The sequence below is a fragment of the Haliaeetus albicilla genome, chromosome 29, assembly GCF_947461875.1.
Source record: "Haliaeetus albicilla chromosome 29, bHalAlb1.1, whole genome shotgun sequence".
In the NCBI taxonomy this organism is placed as follows: domain Eukaryota; kingdom Metazoa; phylum Chordata; class Aves; order Accipitriformes; family Accipitridae; genus Haliaeetus; species Haliaeetus albicilla.
In genome coordinates, this window is record NC_091511.1 from 4,582,131 (window position 1) to 4,601,661 (window position 19,531).

The window sequence follows — 19,531 nt, forward strand, 5'->3', positions numbered from 1 at the left end:
AGCCGGACGTTTGCCTTTTCGGAAAGAGGCTCTGCCGAGGCCGAGGCCCATGAGATGTTCCGTGTCTGGGAAAGCCCGGATGCCCAGTGCTGTTGTGCCTGTAGGTAGGGCGCCAAGGGAAGGGGAAGAGCAGCAAGAGCTTTCAGGGCTGGGCCCTTCCCTGTGGGAGAAGGAGCCGGACGTTTGCCTTTTTGGAAAGAGGCTCTGCCGAGGCCGAGGGCCATGAGATGTTCCGTCTCTGGGAAAGCCCGGATGCCCAGTGCTGTTGTGCCTGTAGGTAGGGCGCCAAGGGAAGGGGAAGAGCAGCAAGAGCTTTCAGGGCTGGGCCCTTCCCTGTGGGAGAAGGAGCCGGACGTTTGCCTTTTCGGAAAGAGGCTCTGACGAGGCCGAGGCCCATGAGATGTTCCGTGTCTGGGAAAGCCCGGATGCCCAGTGCTGTTGTGCCTGTAGGTAGGGCGCCAAGGGAAGGGGAAGAGCAGCAAGAGCTTTCAGGGCTGGGCCCTTCCCTGTGGGAGAAGGAGCCGGACGTTTGCCTTTTCGGAAAGAGGCTCTGCCGAGGCCGAGGGCCATGAGATGTTCCGTCTCTGGGAAAGCCCGGATGCCCAGTGCTGTTGTGCCTGTAGGTAGGGCGCCAAGGGAAGGGGAAGAGCAGCAAGAGCTTTCAGGGCTGGGCCCTTCCCTGTGGGAGAAGGAGCCGGACGTTTGCCTTTTCGGAAAGAGGCTCTGCCGAGGCCGAGGGCCATGAGATGTTCCGTCTCTGGGAAAGCCCGGCTGCCCAGTGCTGTTGTGCCTGTAGGTAGGGCGCCAAGGGAAGGGGAAGAGCAGCAAGAGCTTTCAGGGCTGGGCCCTTCCCTGTGGGAGAAGGAGCCGGACGTTTGCCTTTTCGGAAAGAGGCTCTGCCGAGGCCGAGGGCCATGAGATGTTCCGTCTCTGGGAAAGCCCGGATGCCCAGTGCTGTTGTGCCTGTAGATAGGGTGCCATGGCAACGGGAAGAGCAGAAACAGCTTTCAGGTCTGGGCCCTTCCCTGTGGGAGAAGGAGCCGGACGTTTGCCTTTTCGGAAAGAGGCTCTGCCGAGGCCGAGGGCCATGAGATGTTCCGTCTCTGGGAAAGCCCGGATGCCCAGTGCTGTTGTGCCTGTAGGTAGGGCGCCAAGGGAAGGGGAAGAGCAGCAAGAGCTTTCAGGGCTGGGCCCTTCCCTGTGGGAGAAGGAGCCGGACGTTTGCCTTTTCGGAAAGAGGCTCTGCCGAGGCCGAGGGCCATGAGATGTTCCGTCTCTGGGAAAGCCCGGATGCCCAGTGCTGTTGTGCCTGTAGATAGGGCGCCAAGGGAAGGGGAAGAGCAGCAACAGCTATCAGGGCTGGGCCCTTCCCTGTGGGAGAAGGAGCCGGACGTTTGCCTTTTCGGAAAGAGGCTCTGCCGAGGCCGAGGGCCATGAGATGTTCCGTCTCTGGGAAAGCCCGGATGCCCAGTGCTGTTGTGCCTGTAGGTAGGGCGCCAAGGGAAGGGGAAGAGCAGCAAGAGCTTTCAGGGCTGGGCCCTTCCCTGTGGGAGAAGGAGCCGGACGTTTGCCTTTTCGGAAAGAGGCTCTGCCGAGGCCGAGGGCCATGAGATGTTCCGTCTCTGGGAAAGCCCGGATGCCCAGTGCTGTTGTGCCTGTAGGTAGGGCGCCAAGGGAAGGGGAAGAGCAGCAAGAGCTTTCAGGGCTGGGCCCTTCCCTGTGGGAGAAGGAGACGGACGTTTGCCTTTTCGGAAAGAGGCTCTGCCGAGGCCGAGGGCCATGAGATGTTCCGTCTCTGGGAAAGCAAGGATGCCCAGTGCTGTTGTGCCTGTAGACAGGGCGCCATGGGAAGGGGAAGAGCAGCAAGAGCTTTCAGGGCTGGGCCCTTCCCTGTGGGAGAAGGAGCCGGACGTTTGCCTTTTCGGAAAGAGGCTCTGCCGAGGCCGAGGGCCATGAGATGTTCCGTGTCTGGGAAAGCCCGGATGCCCAGTGCTGTTGTGCCTGTAGATAGGGCGGCAAGGGAAGGGGAAGAGCAGCAAGAGCTTTCAGGGCTGGGCCCTTCCCTGTGGGAGAAGGAGCCGGACGTTTGCCTTTTCGGAAAGAGGCTCTGCCGAGGCCGAGGGCCATGAGATGTTCCGTCTCTGGGAAAGCCCGGATGCCCAGTGCTGTTGTGCCTGTAGATAGGGCGCCAAGGGAAGGGGAAGAGCAGCAAGAGCTTTCAGGGCTGGGCCCTTCCCTGTGGGAGAAGGAGCCGGACGTTTGCCTTTTCGGAAAGAGGCTCTGCCGAGGCCGAGGGCCATGAGATGTTCCGTCTCTGGGAAAGCCCGGATGCCCAGTGCTGTTGTGCCTGTAGATATGGCGCCAAGGGAAGGGGAAGAGCAGCAAGAGCTTTCAGGGCTCGCCCTTCCCTGTGGGAGAAGGAGCCGGACGTTTGCCTTTTCGGAAAGAGGCTCTGCCGAGGCCGAGGGCCATGAGATGTTCCGTCTCTGGGAAAGCCCGGCTGCCCAGTGCTGTTGTGCCTGTAGGTAGGGCGCCAAGGGAAGGGGAAGAGCAGCAAGAGCTTTCAGGGCTGGGCCCTTCCCTGTGGGAGAAGGAGCCAGACGTTTGCCTTTTCGGAAAGAGGCTCTGCCGAGGCCGAGGGCCATGAGATGTTCCGTCTCTGGGAAAGCCCGGATGCCCAGTGCTGTTGTGCCTGTAGGTAGGGCGCCAAGGGAAGGGGAAGAGCAGCAAGAGCTTTCAGGGCTGGGCCCTTCCCTGTGGGAGAAGGAGCCGGACGTTTGCCTTTTCGGAAAGAGGCTCTGCCGAGGCCGAGGGCCATGAGATGTTCCGTCTCTGGGAAAGCCCGGATGCCCAGTGCTGTTGTGCCTGTAGGTAGGGCGCCAAGGGAAGGGGAAGAGCAGCAAGAGCTTTCAGGGCTGGGCCCTTCCCTGTGGGAGAAGGAGCCGGACGTTTGCCTTTTCGGAAAGAGGCTCTGCCGAGGCCGAGGGCCATGAGATGTTCCGTCTCTGGGAAAGCCCGGATGCCCAGTGCTGTTGTGCCTGTAGATAGGGCGCCAAGGGAAGGGGAAGAGCAGCAAGAGCTTTCAGGGCTGGGCCCTTCCCTGTGGGAGAAGGAGCCGGACGTTTGCCTTTTCGGAAAGAGGCTCTGCCGAGGCCGAGGGCCATGAGATGTTCCGTCTCTGGGAAAGCACGGATGCCCAGTGCTGTTGTGCCTGTAGATAGGGCGCCAAGGGAAGGGGAAGAGCAGCAAGAGCTTTCAGGGCTGGGCCCTTCCCTGTGGGAGAAGGAGCCGGACGTTTGCCTTTTCGGAAAGAGGCTCTGCCGAGGCCGAGGGCCATGAGATGTTCCGTCTCTGGGAAAGCCCGGATCCCCAGTGCTGTTGTGCCTGTAGATAGGGCGGCAAGGGAAGGGGAAGAGCAGCAAGAGCTTTCAGGGCTGGGCCCTTCCCTGTGGGAGAAGGAGCCGGACGTTTGCCTTTTCGGAAAGAGGCTCTGCCGAGGCCGAGGCCCATGAGATGTTCCGTCTCTGGGAAAGCCCGGATGCCCAGTGCTGTTGTGCCTGTAGATAGGGCGCCAAGGGAAGGGGAAGAGCAGCAAGAGCTTTCAGGGCTGGGCCCTTCCCTGTGGGAGAAGGAGCCGGACGTTTGCCTTTTCGGAAAGAGGCTCTGCCGAGGCCGAGGGCCATGAGATGTTCCATCTCTGGGAAAGCCCGGATGCCCAGTGCTGTTGTGCCTGTAGGTAGGGCGCCAAGGGAAGGGGAAGAGCAGCAAGAGCTTTCAGGGCTGGGCCCTTCCCTGTGGGAGAAGGAGCCGGACGTTTGCCTTTTCGGAAAGAGGCTCTGCCGAGGCCGAGGGCCATGAGATGTTCCGTCTCTGGGAAAGCCCGGATGCCCAGTGCTGTTGTGCCTGTAGGTAGGGCGCCAAGGGAAGGGGAAGAGCAGCAAGAGCTTTCAGGGCTGGGCCCTTCCCTGTGGGAGAAGGAGCCGGACGTTTGCCTTTTCGGAAAGAGGCTCTGCCGAGGCCAAGGCCCATGAGATGTTCCGTCTCTGGGAAAGCCCGGATGCCCAGTGCTGTTGTGCCTGTAGGTAGGGCGCCAAGGGAAGGGGAAGAGCAGCAAGAGCTTTCAGGGCTGGGCCCTTCCCTGTGGGAGAAGGAGCCGGACGTTTGCCTTTTTGGAAAGAGGCTCTGCCGAGGCCGAGGGCCATGAGATGTTCCGTCTCTGGGAAAGCCCGGATCCCCAGTGCTGTTGTGCCTGTAGACAGGGCGCCAAGGGAAGGGGAAGAGCAGCAAGAGCTTTCAGGGCTGGGCCCTTCCCTGTGGGAGAAGGAGCCGGACGTTTGCCTTTTCGGAAAGAGGCTCTGCCGAGGCCGAGGGCCATGAGATGTTCCGTCTCTGGGAAAGCCCGGATGCCCAGTGCTGTTGTGCCTGTAGATAGGGCGGCAAGGGAAGGGGAAGAGCAGCAAGAGCTTTCAGGGCTGGGCCCTTCCCTGTGGGAGAAGGAGCCGGACGTTTGCCTTTTCGGAAAGAGGCTCTGCCGAGGCCGAGGGCCATGAGATGTTCCGTCTCTGGGAAAGCCCGGATGCCCAGTGCTGTTGTGCCTGTAGATAGGGCGCCAAGGGAAGGGGAAGAGCAGCAAGAGCTTTCAGGGCTGGGCCCTTCCCTGTGGGAGAAGGAGCCGGACGTTTGCCTTTTCGGAAAGAGGCTCTGCCGAGGCCGAGGGCCATGAGATGTTCCGTGTCTGGGAAAGCCCGGATGCCCAGTGCTGTTGTGCCTGTAGATAGGGCGCCAAGGGAAGGGGAAGAGCAGCAAGAGCTTTCAGGGCTCGCCCTTCCCTGTGGGAGAAGGAGCCGGACGTTTGCCTTTTCGGAAAGAGGCTCTGCCGAGGCCGAGGGCCATGAGATGTTCCGTCTCTGGGAAAGCCCGGCTGCCCAGTGCTGTTGTGCCTGTAGGTAGGGCGCCAAGGGAAGGGGAAGAGCAGCAAGAGCTTTCAGGGCTGGGCCCTTCCCTGTGGGAGAAGGAGCCAGACGTTTGCCTTTTCGGAAAGAGGCTCTGCCGAGGCCGAGGGCCATGAGATGTTCCGTCTCTGGGAAAGCCCGGCTGCCCAGTGCTGTTGTGCCTGTAGGTAGGGCGCCAAGGGAAGGGGAAGAGCAGCAAGAGCTTTCAGGGCTGGGCCCTTCCCTGTGGGAGAAGGAGCCGGACGTTTGCCTTTTCGGAAAGAGGCTCTGCCGAGGCCGAGGGCCATGAGATGTTCCGTCTCTGGGAAAGCCCGGATGCCCAGTGCTGTTGTGCCTGTAGGTAGGGCGCCAAGGGAAGGGGAAGAGCAGCAAGAGCTTTCAGGGCTGGGCCCTTCCCTGTGGGAGAAGGAGCCGGACGTTTGCCTTTTCGGAAAGAGGCTCTGCCGAGGCCGAGGGCCATGAGATGTTCCGTCTCTGGGAAAGCCCGGATGCCCAGTGCTGTTGTGCCTGTAGATAGGGCGCCAAGGGAAGGGGAAGAGCAGCAAGAGCTTTCAGGGCTGGGCCCTTCCCTGTGGGAGAAGGAGCCGGACGTTTGCCTTTTCGGAAAGAGGCTCTGCCGAGGCCGAGGGCCATGAGATGTTCCGTCTCTGGGAAAGCACGGATGCCCAGTGCTGTTGTGCCTGTAGATAGGGCGCCAAGGGAAGGGGAAGAGCAGCAAGAGCTTTCAGGGCTGGGCCCTTCCCTGTGGGAGAAGGAGCCGGACGTTTGCCTTTTCGGAAAGAGGCTCTGCCGAGGCCGAGGGCCATGAGATGTTCCGTCTCTGGGAAAGCCCGGATCCCCAGTGCTGTTGTGCCTGTAGATAGGGCGGCAAGGGAAGGGGAAGAGCAGCAAGAGCTTTCAGGGCTGGGCCCTTCCCTGTGGGAGAAGGAGCCGGACGTTTGCCTTTTCGGAAAGAGGCTCTGCCGAGGCCGAGGCCCATGAGATGTTCCGTCTCTGGGAAAGCCCGGATGCCCAGTGCTGTTGTGCCTGTAGATAGGGCGCCAAGGGAAGGGGAAGAGCAGCAAGAGCTTTCAGGGCTGGGCCCTTCCCTGTGGGAGAAGGAGCCGGACGTTTGCCTTTTCGGAAAGAGGCTCTGCCGAGGCCGAGGGCCATGAGATGTTCCATCTCTGGGAAAGCCCGGATGAACAGTGCTGTTGTGCCTGTAGGTAGGGCGCCAAGGGAAGGGGAAGAGCAGCAAGAGCTTTCAGGGCTGGGCCCTTCCCTGTGGGAGAAGGAGCCGGACGTTTGCCTTTTCGGAAAGAGGCTCTGCCGAGGCCGAGGGCCATGAGATGTTCCGTCTCTGGGAAAGCCCGGATGCCCAGTGCTGTTGTGCCTGTAGGTAGGGCGCCAAGGGAAGGGGAAGAGCAGCAAGAGCTTTCAGGGCTGGGCCCTTCCCTGTGGGAGAAGGAGCCGGACGTTTGCCTTTTCGGAAAGAGGCTCTGCCGAGGCCAAGGCCCATGAGATGTTCCGTCTCTGGGAAAGCCCGGATGCCCAGTGCTGTTGTGCCTGTAGGTAGGGCGCCAAGGGAAGGGGAAGAGCAGCAAGAGCTTTCAGGGCTGGGCCCTTCCCTGTGGGAGAAGGAGCCGGACGTTTGCCTTTTTGGAAAGAGGCTCTGCCGAGGCCGAGGGCCATGAGATGTTCCGTCTCTGGGAAAGCCCGGATCCCCAGTGCTGTTGTGCCTGTAGACAGGGCGCCAAGGGAAGGGGAAGAGCAGCAAGAGCTTTCAGGGCTGGGCCCTTCCCTGTGGGAGAAGGAGCCGGACGTTTGCCTTTTCGGAAAGAGGCTCTGCCGAGGCCGAGGGCCATGAGATGTTCCGTCTCTGGGAAAGCCCGGATGCCCAGTGCTGTTGTGCCTGTAGATAGGGCGGCAAGGGAAGGGGAAGAGCAGCAAGAGCTTTCAGGGCTGGGCCCTTCCCTGTGGGAGAAGGAGCCGGACGTTTGCCTTTTCGGAAAGAGGCTCTGCCGAGGCCGAGGGCCATGAGATGTTCCGTCTCTGGGAAAGCCCGGATGCCCAGTGCTGTTGTGCCTGTAGATAGGGCGCCAAGGGAAGGGGAAGAGCAGCAAGAGCTTTCAGGGCTGGGCCCTTCCCTGTGGGAGAAGGAGCCGGACGTTTGCCTTTTCGGAAAGAGGCTCTGCCGAGGCCGAGGGCCATGAGATGTTCCGTCTCTGGGAAAGCCCGGATGCCCAGTGCTGTTGTGCCTGTAGATAGGGCGCCAAGGGAAGGGGAAGAGCAGCAAGAGCTTTCAGGGCTCGCCCTTCCCTGTGGGAGAAGGAGCCGGACGTTTGCCTTTTCGGAAAGAGGCTCTGCCGAGGCCGAGGGCCATGAGATGTTCCGTCTCTGGGAAAGCCCGGCTGCCCAGTGCTGTTGTGCCTGTAGGTAGGGCGCCAAGGGAAGGGGAAGAGCAGCAAGAGCTTTCAGGGCTGGGCCCTTCCCTGTGGGAGAAGGAGCCAGACGTTTGCCTTTTCGGAAAGAGGCTCTGCCGAGGCCGAGGGCCATGAGATGTTCCGTCTCTGGGAAAGCCCGGATGCCCAGTGCTGTTGTGCCTGTAGGTAGGGCGCCAAGGGAAGGGGAAGAGCAGCAAGAGCTTTCAGGGCTGGGCCCTTCCCTGTGGGAGAAGGAGCCGGACGTTTGCCTTTTCGGAAAGAGGCTCTGCCGAGGCCGAGGGCCATGAGATGTTCCGTCTCTGGGAAAGCCCGGATGCCCAGTGCTGTTGTGCCTGTAGGTAGGGCGCCAAGGGAAGGGGAAGAGCAGCAAGAGCTTTCAGGGCTGGGCCCTTCCCTGTGGGAGAAGGAGCCGGACGTTTGCCTTTTCGGAAAGAGGCTCTGCCGAGGCCGAGGGCCATGAGATGTTCCGTCTCTGGGAAAGCCCGGATGCCCAGTGCTGTTGTGCCTGTAGATAGGGCGCCAAGGGAAGGGGAAGAGCAGCAAGAGCTTTCAGGGCTGGGCCCTTCCCTGTGGGAGAAGGAGCCGGACGTTTGCCTTTTCGGAAAGAGGCTCTGCGGAGGCCGAGGGCCATGAGATGTTCCGTCTCTGGGAAAGCACGGATGCCCAGTGCTGTTGTGCCTGTAGATAGGGCGCCAAGGGAAGGGGAAGAGCAGCAAGAGCTTTCAGGGCTGGGCCCTTCCCTGTGGGAGAAGGAGCCGGACGTTTGCCTTTTCGGAAAGAGGCTCTGCCGAGGCCGAGGGCCATGAGATGTTCCGTCTCTGGGAAAGCCCGGATCCCCAGTGCTGTTGTGCCTGTAGATAGGGCGGCAAGGGAAGGGGAAGAGCAGCAAGAGCTTTCAGGGCTGGGCCCTTCCCTGTGGGAGAAGGAGCCGGACGTTTGCCTTTTCGGAAAGAGGCTCTGCCGAGGCCGAGGCCCATGAGATGTTCCGTCTCTGGGAAAGCCCGGATGCCCAGTGCTGTTGTGCCTGTAGATAGGGCGCCAAGGGAAGGGGAAGAGCAGCAAGAGCTTTCAGGGCTGGGCCCTTCCCTGTGGGAGAAGGAGCCGGACGTTTGCCTTTTCGGAAAGAGGCTCTGCCGAGGCCGAGGGCCATGAGATGTTCCGTCTCTGGGAAAGCCCGGATGCCCAGTGCTGTTGTGCCTGTAGATAGGGCGCCAAGGGAAGGGGAAGAGCAGCAAGAGCTTTCAGGGCTGGGCCCTTCCCTGTGGGAGAAGGAGCCGGACGTTTGCCTTTTCGGAAAGAGGCTCTGCCGAGGCCGAGGGCCATGAGATGTTCCGTCTCTGGGAAAGCCCGGATGCCCAGTGCTGTTGTGCCTGTAGATAGGGCGCCAAGGGAAGGGGAAGAACAGCAAGAGCTTTCAGGGCTGGGCCCTTCCCTGTGGGAGAAGGAGCCGGACGTTTGCCTTTTCGGAAAGAGGCTCTGCCGAGGCCAAGGCCCATGAGATGTTCCGTCTCTGGGAAAGCCCGGATGCCCAGTGCTGTTGTGCCTGTAGGTAGGGCGCCAAGGGAAGGGGAAGAGCAGCAAGAGCTTTCAGGGCTGGGCCCTTCCCTGTGGGAGAAGGAGCCGGACGTTTGCCTTTTTGGAAAGAGGCTCTGCCGAGGCCGAGGGCCATGAGATGTTCCGTCTCTGGGAAAGCCCGGATCCCCAGTGCTGTTGTGCCTGTAGACAGGGCGCCAAGGGAAGGGGAAGAGCAGCAAGAGCTTTCAGGGCTGGGCCCTTCCCTGTGGGAGAAGGAGCCGGACGTTTGCCTTTTCGGAAAGAGGCTCTGCCGAGGCCGAGGGCCATGAGATGTTCCGTCTCTGGGAAAGCACGGATGCCCAGTGCTGTTGTGCCTGTAGATAGGGCGGCAAGGGAAGGGGAAGAGCAGCAAGAGCTTTCAGGGCTGGGCCCTTCCCTGTGGGAGAAGGAGCCGGACGTTTGCCTTTTCGGAAAGAGGCTCTGCCGAGGCCGAGGGCCATGAGATGTTGCGTCTCTGGGAAAGCCCGGATGCCCAGTGCTGTTGTGCCTGTAGGTAGGGCGCCAAGGGAAGGGGAAGAGCAGCAAGAGCTTTCAGGGCTGGGCCCTTCCCTGTGGGAGAAGGAGCCGGACGTTTGCCTTTTTGGAAAGAGGCTCTGCCGAGGCCGAGGCCCATGAGATGTTCCATGTCTGGGAAAGCCCGGCTGCCCAGTGCTGTTGTGCCTGTAGGTAGGGCGCCAAGGGAAGGGGAAGAGCAGCAAGAGCTTTCAGGGCTGGGCCCTTCCCTGTGGGAGAAGGAGCCGGACGTTTGCCTTTTCGGAAAGAGGCTCTGCCGAGGCCGAGGGCCATGAGATGTTCCGTCTCTGGGAAAGCCCGGATGCCCAGTGCTGTTGTGCCTGTAGGTAGGGCGCCAAGGGAAGGGGAAGAGCAGCAAGAGCTATCAGGGCTGGGCCCTTCCCTGTGGGAGAAGGAGCCGGACGTTTGCCTTTTCGGAAAGAGGCTCTGCCGAGGCCGAGGCCCATGAGATGTTCCATGTCTGGGAAAGCCCGGCTGCCCAGTGCTGTTGTGCCTGTAGGTAGGGCGGCAAGGGAAGGGGAAGAGCAGCAAGAGCTTTCAGGGCTGGGCCCTTCCCTGTGGGAGAAGGAGCCGGACGTTTGCCTTTTCGGAAAGAGGCTCTGCCGAGGCCGAGGGCCATGAGATGTTCCGTCTCTGGGAAAGCCCGGATGCCCAGTGCTGTTGTGCCTGTAGGTAGGGCGCCAAGGGAAGGGGAAGAGCAGCAAGAGCTTTCAGGGCTGGGCCCTTCCCTGTGGGAGAAGGAGCCGGACGTTTGCCTTTTCGGAAAGAGGCTGTGCCGAGGCCGAGGGCCATGAGATGTTCCGTCTCTGGGAAAGCCCGGATGCCCAGTGCTGTTGTGCCTGTAGATAGGGCGCCAAGGGAAGGGGAAGAGCAGCAAGAGCTTTCAGGGCTGGGCCCTTCCCTGTGGGAGAAGGAGCCGGACGTTTGCCTTTTCGGAAAGAGGCTCTGCCGAGGCCGAGGGCCATGAGATGTTCCGTCTCTGGGAAAGCCCGGATGCCCAGTGCTGTTGTGCCTGTAGGTAGGGCGCCAAGGGAAGGGGAAGAGCAGCAAGAGCTTTCAGGGCTGGGCCCTTCCCTGTGGGAGAAGGAGCCGGACGTTTGCCTTTTCGGAAAGAGGCTCTGCCGAGGCCGAGGCCCATGAGATGTTCCGTCTCTGGGAAAGCCCGGATGCCCAGTGCTGTTGTGCCTGTATGTAGGGCGCCAAGGGAAGGGGAAGAGCAGCAAGAGCTTTCAGGGCTGGGCCCTTCCCTGTGGGAGAAGGAGCCGGACGTTTGCCTTTTCGGAAAGAGGCTCTGCCGAGGCCGAGGGCCATGAGATGTTCCGTCTCTGGGAAAGCCCGGATGCCCAGTGCTGTTGTGCCTGTAGATAGGGTGCCATGGCAACGGGAAGAGCAGAAACAGCTTTCAGGTCTGGGCCCTTCCCTGTGGGAGAGGGAGCCGGACGTTTGCCTTTTCGGAAAGAGGCTCTGCCGAGGCCGAGGGCCATGAGATGTTCCGTCTCTGGGAAAGCCCGGATGCCCAGTGCTGTTGTGCCTGTAGATAGGGCGCCAAGGGAAGGGGAAGAGCAGCAAGAGCTTTCAGGGCTGGGCCCTTCCCTGTGGGAGAAGGAGCCGGACGTTTGCCTTTTCGGAAAGAGGCTCTGCCGAGGCCGAGGGCCATGAGATGTTCCGTCTCTGGGAAAGCCCGGATGCCCAGTGCTGTTGTGCCTGTAGATAGGGCGCCAAGGGAAGGGGAAGAGCAGCAACAGCTATCAGGGCTGGGCCCTTCCCTGTGGGAGAAGGAGCCGGACGTTTGCCTTTTTGGAAAGAGGCTCTGCCGAGGCCGAGGGCCATGAGATGTTCCGTCTCTGGGAAAGCCCGGATGCCCAGTGCTGTTGTGCCTGTAGGTAGGGCGCCAAGGGAAGGGGAAGAGCAGCAAGAGCTTTCAGGGCTGGGCCCTTCCCTGTGGGAGAAGGAGCCGGACGTTTGCCTTTTCGGAAAGAGGCTCTGCCGAGGCCGAGGGCCATGAGATGTTCCGTCTCTGGGAAAGCCCGGATGCCCAGTGCTGTTGTGCCTGTAGGTAGGGTGCCAAGGGAAGGGGAAGAGCAGCAAGAGCTTTCAGGGCTGGGCCCTTCCCTGTGGGAGAAGGAGCCGGACGTTTGCCTTTTCGGAAAGAGGCTCTGCCGAGGCCGAGGGCCATGAGATGTTCCGTCTCTGGGAAAGCCCGGATGCCCAGTGCTGTTGTGCCTGTAGGTAGGGCGCCAAGGGAAGGGGAAGAGCAGCAAGAGCTATCAGGGCTGGGCCCTTCCCTGTGGGAGAAGGAGCCGGACGTTTGCCTTTTCGGAAAGAGGCTCTGCCGAGGCCGAGGGCCATGAGATGTTCCGTCTCTGGGAAAGCCCGGATGCCCAGTGCTGTTGTGCCTGTAGGTAGGGCGCCAAGGGAAGGGGAAGAGCAGCAAGAGCTTTCAGGGCTGGGCCCTTCCCTGTGGGAGAAGGAGCCGGACGTTTGCCTTTTCGGAAAGAGGCTCTGCCGAGGCCGAGGCCCATGAGATGTTCCATCTCTGGGAAAGCCCGGATGCCCAGTGCGGTTGTGCCTGTAGATAGGGCACCACGGGAAGGGAAGAGCAGCAAGAGCTTTCAGGGCTGGGCCCTTCCCTGTGGGAGAAGGAGCCGGACGTTTGCCTTTTCGGAAAGAGGCTCTGCCGAGGCCGAGGCCCATGAGATGTTCCGTCTCTGGGAAAGCCCGGATCCCCAGTGCTGTTGTGCCTGTAGATATGGTGCCAAGGGAAGGGGAAGAGCAGCAAGAGCTTTCAGGGCTGGGCCCTTCCCTGTGGGAGAAGGAGCCGGACGTTTGCCTTTTCGGAAAGAGGCTCTGCCGAGGCCGAGGGCCATGAGATGTTCCGTCTCTGGGAAAGCCCGGATGCCCAGTGCTGTTGTGCCTGTAGGTAGGGCGCCAAGGGAAGGGGAAGAGCAGCAAGAGCTTTCAGGGCTGGGCCCTTCCCTGTGGGAGAAGGAGCCGGACGTTTGCCTTTTCGGAAAGAGGCTCTGCCGAGGCCGAGGCCCATGAGATGTTCCGTCTCTGGGAAAGCCCGGATGCCCAGTGCTGTTGTGCCTGTAGGTAGGGCGCCAAGGGAAGGGGAAGAGCAGCAAGAGCTTTCAGGGCTGGGCCCTTCCCTGTGGGAGAAGGAGCCGGACGTTTGCCTTTTCGGAAAGAGGCTCTGCCGAGGCCGAGGGCCATGAGATGTTCCGTCTCTGGGAAAGCCCGGCTGCCCAGTGCTGTTGTGCCTGTAGGTAGGGCGCCAAGGGAAGGGGAAGAGCAGCAAGAGCTTTCAGGGCTGGGCCCTTCCCTGTGGGAGAAGGAGCCGGACGTTTGCCTTTTCGGAAAGAGGCTCTGCCGAGGCCGAGGGCCATGAGATGTTCCGTCTCTGGGAAAGCCCGGATCCCCAGTGCTGTTGTGCCTGTAGATAGGGCGCCAAGGGAAGGGGAAGAGCAGCAAGAGCTTTCAGGGCTGGGCCCTTCCCTGTGGGAGAAGGAGCCGGACGTTTGCCTTTTCGGAAAGAGGCTCTGCCGAGGCCGAGGGCCATGAGATGTTCCGTCTCTGGGAAAGCCCGGATGCCCAGTGCTGTTGTGCCTGTAGGTAGGGCGCCAAGGGAAGGGGAAGAGCAGCAAGAGCTTTCAGGGCTGGGCCCTTCCCTGTGGGAGAAGGAGCCGGACGTTTGCCTTTTCGGAAAGAGGCTCTGCCGAGTCCGAGGGCCATGAGATGTTCCGTCTCTGGGAAAGCCCGGATGCCCAGTGCTGTTGTGCCTGTAGATAGGGCGCCAAGGGAAGGGGAAGAGCAGCAACAGCTATCAGGGCTGGGCCCTTCCCTGTGGGAGAAGGAGCCGGACGTTTGCCTTTTCGGAAAGAGGCTCTGCCGAGGCCGAGGGCCATGAGATGTTCCGTCTCTGGGAAAGCCCGGATGCCCAGTGCTGTTGTGCCTGTAGGTAGGGCGCCAAGGGAAGGGGAAGAGCAGCAAGAGCTTTCAGGGCTGGGCCCTTCCCTGTGGGAGAAGGAGCCGGACGTTTGCCTTTTCGGAAAGAGGCTCTGCCGAGGCCGAGGGCCATGAGATGTTCCGTCTCTGGGAAAGCCCGGATGCCCAGTGCTGTTGTGCCTGTAGGTAGGGCGCCAAGGGAAGGGGAAGAGCAGCAAGAGCTTTCAGGGCTGGGCCCTTCCCTGTGGGAGAAGGAGCCGGACGTTTGCCTTTTCGGAAAGAGGCTCTGCCGAGGCCGAGGGCCATGAGATGTTCCGTCTCTGGGAAAGCAAGGATGCCCAGTGCTGTTGTGCCTGTAGACAGGGCGCCATGGGAAGGGGAAGAGCAGCAAGAGCTTTCAGGGCTGGGCCCTTCCCTGTGGGAGAAGGAGCCGGACGTTTGCCTTTTCGGAAAGAGGCTCTGCCGAGGCCGAGGGCCATGAGATGTTCCGTCTCTGGGAAAGCCCGGATGCCCAGTGCTGTTGTGCCTGTAGATAGGGCGGCAAGGGAAGGGGAAGAGCAGCAAGAGCTTTCAGGGCTGGGCCCTTCCCTGTGGGAGAAGGAGCCGGACGTTTGCCTTTTCGGAAAGAGGCTCTGCCGAGGCCGAGGGCCATGAGATGTTCCGTCTCTGGGAAAGCCCGGATGCCCAGTGCTGTTGTGCCTGTAGATAGGGCGGCAAGGGAAGGGGAAGAGCAGCAAGAGCTTTCAGGGCTGGGCCCTTCCCTGTGGGAGAAGGAGCCGGACGTTTGCCTTTTCGGAAAGAGGCTCTGCCGAGGCCGAGGGCCATGAGATGTTCCGTCTCTGGGAAAGCCCGGATGCCCAGTGCTGTTGTGCCTGTAGATATGGCGCCAAGGGAAGGGGAAGAGCAGCAAGAGCTTTCAGGGCTCGCCCTTCCCTGTGGGAGAAGGAGCCGGACGTTTGCCTTTTCGGAAAGAGGCTCTGCCGAGGCCGAGGGCCATGAGATGTTCCGTCTCTGGGAAAGCCCGGCTGCCCAGTGCTGTTGTGCCTGTAGGTAGGGCGCCAAGGGAAGGGGAAGAGCAGCAAGAGCTTTCAGGGCTGGGCCCTTCCCTGTGGGAGAAGGAGCCAGACGTTTGCCTTTTCGGAAAGAGGCTCTGCCGAGGCCGAGGGCCATGAGATGTTCCGTCTCTGGGAAAGCCCGGATGCCCAGTGCTGTTGTGCCTGTAGGTAGGGCGCCAAGGGAAGGGGAAGAGCAGCAAGAGCTTTCAGGGCTGGGCCCTTCCCTGTGGGAGAAGGAGCCGGACGTTTGCCTTTTCGGAAAGAGGCTCTGCCGAGGCCGAGGCCCATGAGATGTTCCGTCTCTGGGAAAGCCCGGATGCCCAGTGCTGTTGTGCCTGTAGGTAGGGCGCCAAGGGAAGGGGAAGAGCAGCAAGAGCTTTCAGGGCTGGGCCCTTCCCTGTGGGAGAAGGAGCCGGACGTTTGCCTTTTCGGAAAGAGGCTCTGCCGAGGCCGAGGGCCATGAGATGTTCCGTGTCTGGGAAAGCCCGGATGCCCAGTGCTGTTGTGCCTGTAGATAGGGCGCCAAGGGAAGGGGAAGAGCAGCAAGAGCTTTCAGGGCTGGGCCCTTCCCTGTGGGAGAAGGAGCCGGACGTTTGCCTTTTCGGAAAGAGGCTCTGCGGAGGCCGAGGGCCATGAGATGTTCCGTCTCTGGGAAAGCACGGATGCCCAGTGCTGTTGTGCCTGTAGATAGGGCGCCAAGGGAAGGGGAAGAGCAGCAAGAGCTTTCAGGGCTGGGCCCTTCCCTGTGGGAGAAGGAGCCGGACGTTTGCCTTTTCGGAAAGAGGCTCTGCCGAGGCCGAGGGCCATGAGATGTTCCGTCTCTGGGAAAGCCCGGATCCCCAGTGCTGTTGTGCCTGTAGATAGGGCGGCAAGGGAAGGGGAAGAGCAGCAAGAGCTTTCAGGGCTGGGCCCTTCCCTGTGGGAGAAGGAGCCGGACGTTTGCCTTTTCGGAAAGAGGCTCTGCCGAGGCCGAGGGCCATGAGATCTTCCGTCTCTGGGAAAGCCCGGATGCCCAGTGCTGTTGTGCCTGTAGATAGGGCGCCAAGGGAAGGGGAAGAGCAGCAAGAGCTTTCAGGGCTGGGCCCTTCCCTGTGGGAGAAGGAGCCGGACGTTTGCCTTTTCGGAAAGAGGCTCTGCCGAGGCCGAGGGCCATGAGATGTTCCATCTCTGGGAAAGCCCGGATGCCCAGTGCTGTTGTGCCTGTAGGTAGGGCGCCAAGGGAAGGGGAAGAGCAGCAAGAGCTTTCAGGGCTGGGCCCTTCCCTGTGGGAGAAGGAGCCGGACGTTTGCCTTTTCGGAAAGAGGCTCTGCCGAGGCCGAGGGCCATGAGATGTTCCGTCTCTGGGAAAGCCCGGATGCCCAGTGCTGTTGTGCCTGTAGGTAGGGCGCCAAGGGAAGGGGAAGAGCAGCAAGAGCTTTCAGGGCTGGGCCCTTCCCTGTGGGAGAAGGAGCCGGACGTTTGCCTTTTCGGAAAGAGGCTCTGCCGAGGCCAAGGCCCATGAGATGTTCCGTCTCTGGGAAAGCCCGGATGCCCAGTGCTGTTGTGCCTGTAGGTAGGGCGCCAAGGGAAGGGGAAGAGCAGCAAGAGCTTTCAGGGCTGGGCCCTTCCCTGTGGGAGAAGGAGCCGGACGTTTGCCTTTTTGGAAAGAGGCTCTGCCGAGGCCGAGGGCCATGAGATGTTCCGTGTCTGGGAAAGCCCGGATGCCCAGTGCTGTTGTGCCTGTAGTTAGGGCGCCAAGGGAAGGGGAAGAGCAGCAAGAGCTTTCAGGGCTGGGCCCTTCCCTGTGGGAGAAGGAGCCGGACGTTTGCCTTTTCGGAAAGAGGCTCTGCCGAGGCCGAGGGCCATGAGATGTTCCGTCTCTGGGAAAGCCCGGATGCCCAGTGCTGTTGTGCCTGTAGACAGGGCGCCAAGGGAAGGGGAAGAGCAGCAAGAGCTTTCAGGGCTGGGCCCTTCCCTGTGGGAGAAGGAGCCGGACGTTTGCCTTTTCGGAAAGAGGCTCTGCCGAGGCCGAGGGCCATGAGATGTTCCGTCTCTGGGAAAGCCCGGATGCCCAGTGCTGTTGTGCCTGTAGGTAGGGCGCCAAGGGAAGGGGAAGAGCAGCAAGAGCTTTCAGGGCTGGGCCCTTCCCTGTGGGAGAAGGAGCCGGACGTTTGCCTTTTCGGAAAGAGGCTCTGCCGAGGCCGAGGGCCATGAGATGTTCCGTCTCTGGGAAAGCCCGGATCCCCAGTGCTGTTGTGCCTGTAGATATGGCGCCAAGGGAAGGGGAAGAGCAGCAAGAGCTTTCAGGGCTCGCCCTTCCCTGTGGGAGAAGGAGCCGGACGTTTGCCTTTTCGGAAAGAGGCTCTGCCGAGGCTGAGGGCCATGAGATGTTCCGTCTCTGGGAAAGCCCGGATGCCCAGTGCTGTTGTGCCTGTAGGTAGGGCGCCAAGGGAAGGGGAAGAGCAGCAAGAGCTTTCAGGGCTGGGCCCTTCCCTGTGGGAGAAGGAGCCGGACGTTTGCCTTTTCGGAAAGAGGCTCTGCCGAGGCCGAGGGCCATGAGATGTTCCGTCTCTGGGAAAGCACGGATGCCCAGTGCTGTTGTGCCTGTAGGTAGGGCGCCAAGGGAAGGGGAAGAGCAGCAAGAGCTTTCAGGGCTGGGCCCTTCCCTGTGGGAGAAGGAGCCGGACGTTTGCCTTTTCGGAAAGAGGCTCTGCCGAGGCCGAGGCCCATGAGATGTTCCGTCTCTGGGAAAGCCCGGATGCCCAGTGCTGTTGTGCCTGTAGGTAGGGCGCCAAGGGAAGGGGAAGAGCAGCAAGAGCTTTCAGGGCTGGGCCCTTCCCTGTGGGAGAAGGAGCCGGACGTTTGCCTTTTCGGAAAGAGGCTCTGCCGAGGCCGAGGGCCATGAGATGTTCCGTCTCTGGGAAAGCCCGGATGCCCAGTGCTGTTGTGCCTGTAGATAGGGCGCCAAGGGAAGGGGAAGAGCAGCAAGAGCTTTCAGGGCTGGGCCCTTCCCTGTGGGAGAAGGAGCCGGACGTTTGCCTTTTCGGAAAGAGGCTCTGCCGAGGCCGAGGGCCATGAGATGTTCCGTGTCTGGGAAAGCCCGGATGCCCAGTGCTGTTGTGCCTGTAGATAGGGCGCCAAGGGAAGGGGAAGAGCAGCAAGAGCTTTCAGGGCTGGGCCCTTCCCTGTGGGAGAAGGAGCCGGACGTTTGCCTTTTCGGAAAGAGGCTCTGCCGAGGCCGAGGGCCATGAGATGTTCCGTCTCTGGGAAAGCCCGGATGCCCAGTGCTGTTGTGCCTGTAGGTAGGGCGCCAAGGGAAGGGGAAGAGCAGCAAGAGCTTTCAGGGCTGGGCCCTTCCCTGTGGGAGAAGGAGCCGGACGTTTGCCTTTTCGGAAAGAGGCTCTGCCGAGGCCGAGGGCCATGAGATGTTCCGTCTCTGGGAAAGCCCGGATGCCCAGTGCTGTTGTGCCTGTAGGTAGGGCGCCAAGGGAAGGGGAAGAGCAGCAAGAGCTTTCAGGGCTGGGCCCTTTCCTGTGGGAGAAGGAGCCGGACGTTTGCCTTTTCGGAAAGAGGCTCTGCCGAGGCCGAGGGCCATGAGATGTTCCGTCTCTGGGAAAGCACGGATGCCCAGTGCTGTTGTGCCTGTAGGTAGGGCGCCAAGGGAAGGGGAAGAGCAGCAAGAGCTTTCAGGGCTGGGCCCTTCCCTGTGGGAGAAGGAGCCGGACGTTTGCCTTTTTGGAAAGAGGCTCTGCCGAGGCCGAGGGCCATGAGATGTTCCGTCTCTGGGAAAGCCCGGATCCCCAGTGCTGTTGTGCCTGTAGATATGGCGCCAAGGGAAGGGGAAGAGCAGCAAGAGCTTTCAGGGCTCGCCCTTCCCTGTGGGAGAAGGAGCCGGACGTTTGCCTTTTCGGAAAGAGGCTCTGCCGAGGCTGAGGGCCATGAGATGTTCCGTCTCTGGGAAAGCCCGGATCCCCAGTGCTGTTGTGCCTGTAGGTAGGGCGCCAAGGGAAGGGGAAGAGCAGCAAGAGCTTTCAGGGCTGGGCCCTTCCCTGTGGGAGAAGGAGCCGGACGTTTGCCTTTTCGGAAAGAGGCTCTGCCGAGGCCGAGGGCCATGAGATGTTCCGTCTCTGGGAAAGCCCGGATGCCCAGTGCTGTTGTGCCTGTAGGTAGGGCGCCAAGGGAAGGGGAAGAGCAGCAAGAGCTTTCAGGGCTGGGCCCTTCCCTGTGGGAGAAGGAGCCGGACGTTTGCCTTTTCGGAAAGAGGCTCTGCCGAGGCCGAGGGCCATGAGATGTTCCGTGTCTGGGAAAGCCCGGATCCCCAGTGCTGTTGTGCCTGTAGGTAGGGCGCCTTGGGAAGGGGAAGAGCAGCAAGAGCTTTCAGGGCTGGGCCCTTCCCTGTGGGAGAAGGAGCCGGACGTTTGCCTTTTCGGAAAGAGGCTCTGCCGAGGCCGAGGGCCATGAGATGTTCCGTGTCTGGGAAAGCCCGGATCCCCAGTGCTGTTGTGCCTGTAGGTAGGGCGCCAAGGGAAGGGGAAGAGCAGCAAGAGCTTTCAGGGCTGGGCCCTTCCCTGTGGGAGAAGGAGCCGGACGTTTGCCTTTTCGGAAAGAGGCTCTGCCGAGGCCGAGGGCCATGAGATGTTCCGTCTCTGGGAAAGCCCGGATGCCCAGTGCTGTTGTGCCTGTAGGTAGGGCGCCAAGGGAAGGGGAAGAGCAGCAAGAGCTTTCAGGGCTGGGCCCTTCCCTGTGGGAGAAGGAGCCGGACGTTTGCCTTTTCGGAAAGAGGCTCTGCCGAGGCCGAGGGCCATGAGATGTTCCGTCTCTGGGAAAGCCCGGATGCCCAGTGCTGTTGTGCCTGTACACAGGGCGCCAAGGGAAGGGGAAGAGCAGCAAGAGCTTTCAGGGCTGGGCCCTTCCCTGTGGGAGAAGGAGCCGGACGTTTGCCTTTTCGGAAAGAGGCTCTGCCGAGGCCGAGGGCCATGAGATGTTGCGTCTCTGGGAAAGCCCGGATGCCCAGTGCTGTTGTGCCTGTAGGTAGGGCGCCAAGGGAAGGGGAAGAGCAGCAAGAGCTTTCAGGGCTGGGCCCTTCCCT